This window comes from Nicotiana sylvestris, chromosome 3, assembly GCF_000393655.2.
Source record: "Nicotiana sylvestris chromosome 3, ASM39365v2, whole genome shotgun sequence".
Lineage (NCBI taxonomy): Eukaryota > Viridiplantae > Streptophyta > Magnoliopsida > Solanales > Solanaceae > Nicotiana > Nicotiana sylvestris.
In genome coordinates, this window is record NC_091059.1 from 214,437,165 (window position 1) to 214,441,023 (window position 3,859).

Below are 3,859 nucleotides of genomic sequence, written 5' to 3' on the forward strand. Positions count from 1 at the left end.
ATCCGCTCGAATCTAGTCATAAGTTACTTAATCACATTAATAATTACTAAATGAATCACTCCCCATGCATGAAAATAAATTTACAAGGTTTTTCCCAAAATGGTCAAAAACACCCCCGGACCCACGTGGTCGAAACTCGAGGTTCGGACCAAAACCCGGTTACCCATTCTCCCACGAGTCCAATATATATGATTTGTTTTTAAATCGGACCTCAAATTGAGGTCCAACTCCTCAATTTGTAGAAAACCTAGGTTCTACCCAAACACCCAATTTCCCCCATGAAAATCTTTGTTTTGAAGTTGAAATCATGTTAAAAGATGTTAAGAAGTGAAGAAAATGAGTTAGAATCACTTACCAATCGTTTTGAAGAAGAAAAGTTGTTTGGAAAATCGCCTCTTAGGTTTTGGGTTTTTGAAAAGTGGAAAAATGACTAAAAATCCCGAATTTATACATTTTTTGGGGGCTGGCGCGGACCGCACAGAAATGCACCGCGGCCGCGCCGAGGGAGGGGAGAAGTGGGCTCTCTCTAAACCCACCCAGCACGGACCGCACTGATTTGGTGCGCGGCCGCGCTGGTCGACCCTCTGAACCCCACCACGCGGACCGCACAGAAAAGCACCGCGACCGCGTGGCTGCCAGCGCGGACCGCGCGGAAATGGCCGCGGCCGCGCTGGGCCTGCAACATCTAAACCTGTATACTTTTTTCTAAGTCTAAGACCTCCCGGGCCCTACTCAAAACTCACCCGAGCCCTCGGGGCTCCAAACCAAACATTCATATGATCTCGAAAATACCTTACGGACTTACTCGTGCGATCAAATCGCCAAAATAACATCATATACATAGGATCAAGCCTCATAATACATGATTTTCTTTCAACTTTCATAAAAACTCAAATTCCCCATTTTAAGTCCGAAACACATCATATGATGTCCGTTTTTAGCCAAACTTTACAGATAGTGCTTAAAACATATTTAAGACTTGTACCGGGCGTCGAAACCAAAATACGAGCCCGATACCACAATTTTCTGATCAATTTTCTTCTTCATTTTCCTTAATTAATTTCAGAAAACAATTTCACACAAAAATTCATTTCTCAGGCTTAGGACCTCGGAATTTAATTTCGAGCACACACCCAAGTCCCATATTTTTCTACGGACCCCTCCGGGACCGTCGAATCACAGGTCCAGGTCCGTTTACCCAAAATGTTGACCGAAGTCAATATTATGCATATTAATATCGAAATTCATCAAATGTTTCACATAATTCACATATTCTAACATAAAAACTTTCTGGCTACGCGCCCGAACTGTGCACGCCTATCGAGGCAACTAAAAGCAAGGTTTTCAAGGACTTGAAAGCGCAGAACAAGGATAAACTACGGTGATGACCCTTCGGGTCGTCACATTCTCCACCTCTAAAACAACCGTTCGTCCTCAAACGGACAAAAGAAAGAGGTACCTGAGTCGGGAAATAAATGAGGATAACGGCCCCGCATGTCGGACTCGGACTCCCAGGTCGATGCCTTAGGAGGCTGACCTCTCCACCGAACACGCACCAAAGGAAAACTCTTCGACCTCAACTATCGAACCTGCCGGTCTAGAATAGCCACCGGCTCCTCCTCATATGACAAATCCTTTTCCAATTGGACAGTGTTGAAATTTAACACGTGCGATGGATCTCCGCGATACTTCCAGAGCATAGATACATGAAACACGGGATGCACAGCTGACAAGCTAGGTTGCAGGGCAAGTCTATAAGCCACCTCTCCCACACGATCAAGAATCTCAAATGGACCGATGAACCTAGGGCTGAGCTTGCCCTTCTTCCCAAATCTCATCACGCCCTTCATAGGCAATACACGAAGCAATACCCGCTCCCCAACAATAAAAGCACCATCTCTGACCTTGCGGTCTACATAACTCTTTTGTCTGGACTGAGCTATACGAAGTCTATCCTGAATAATCCTGTCCTTGTCCAAGGCCTCCTGAACCAGATCCGTACCCAATAATCGAGCCTCTCCCGGCTCAAACCATCCAACTGGAGACCGACATCGCCTACCATACAACGCCTCATACGGAGCCATTTGAATGCTGGACTGGTAGCTGTTGTTGTAGGCGAACTCTGCTAAAGGCAAAAACTGGTCCCACGAGCCTCCAAAATCAATGACACAGGCTCGGAGCATGTCCTCAAGAATCTGAATAGTCCTCTCGGACTGACCGTCCGTCTGGGGATGAAATGCTGTACTCAACTCAACCTGGGTGCCCAACTCTCGCTGAACCGCTCTCCAAAAATGCGAGGTAAACTGCGTACCCCGATCCGAAATGATAGATAGCGGCACTCCATGAAGGCGAACAATCTCCCTGATATAAATCTCGGCTAACCTTTCGGACGAATGGGTGGCTGCAACAGGAACAAAATGCGCTGACTTGGTCAGCCTATCAACAATGACCCAAACTGCATCAAACTTTTTCCAAGTCATCGGAAGTCCAGTAACGAAATCCATCGTAATCCTCTCCCACTTCCACTCGGGAAGTGCAATCCTCTGAAATAGACCACTGGGTCTTTGATGCTCGTACTTAACCTGCTGACAATTCAAACACCGAGACACATGCGCAACGATGTCTTTCTTCATCTTACGCCACCAATAGTACTGCCTCAGATCCTGATACATCTTCGCGGCACCCGGGTGAATAGAATACCGAGAACTGTGGGCCTCCGCTAAGATCAACTCTCGAATCCCATCAACATTGGGCACACAAACTTCCCCTTGCAATCTCAATACACCATCATCATCTAAGGTTACTTTCTTGGCACCTCCACGCTGCACCGTGTCTCTTAAGACACACAAATGGGGATCCTCAAACTGCCGCTCGCGGATACGCTCTAATAGTGAGGAACGAGCAACCGTGCAAGCTAACACTCTGCTAGGCTCAGAAATATCTAACCTCACAAGACGATTGGCCAAGTCCTGAACATCCAAAGCAAGCGATCTCTGGCTGACTGGAATATAAGCAAGACTACCCATGCTGGCGGACTTCCTGCTCAATGCATCGGCCACCACATTAGCCTTCCACGGGTGGTATAAGATAGTAACATCATAATCCTTTAGCAACTCTAACCACCTCCTATGCCTCAAATTCAACTCTTTCTGCTTGAACAAATACTGAAGACTCTTGTAATCAGTGTAAACCTCACACGTCACGCCATATAAGTAATGCCTCCAGATCTTTAGGGCATGAACAATGGCTGCCAACTCAAGATCATGAACCGGATAATTCTTCTCGTGGATCTTCAACTGCCTCGAAGCATAGGCAATGACTTTGCCTTCCTGCATCAACACTGCATCAAGCCCAATACGAGACACATCACAATAGACCGTATATGGCCCTGAACCTGTGGGCAAAACCAATACCGGTGCCGTAGTCAGAGCCGTCTTGAGCTTCTGAAAGCTCGCCTCACACTCATCCGACCATCTGAACTAGGCACCCTTCTGGGTCAATCTGGTCATAGGTGCTGCAATGGATGAAAACCCCTTCACGAACCGACGATAGTAACCTGTTAACCCCAGGAAACTCCGAATCTCCGTAGCTGAAGCTGGTCGAGGCCAGTTCTTGACTGCCTTTATCTTCTTCGAGTCTACCTGAATACCTGCTGCTGATACGACATGACCCAGGAATGCGACCGAACTCAACCAAAACTCGCACTTTGAGAACTTAGCATACAACTGACTACCCTTCAGGGTCTGAAGAACCACTCTGAGGTGTTGCTCATGCTCCTCCTGACTGCGGGAGTATATCAGAATATTGTCAATGAAAACAATCACGAACCAATCCAGATAGGGCTGAACACTCGGTTCAT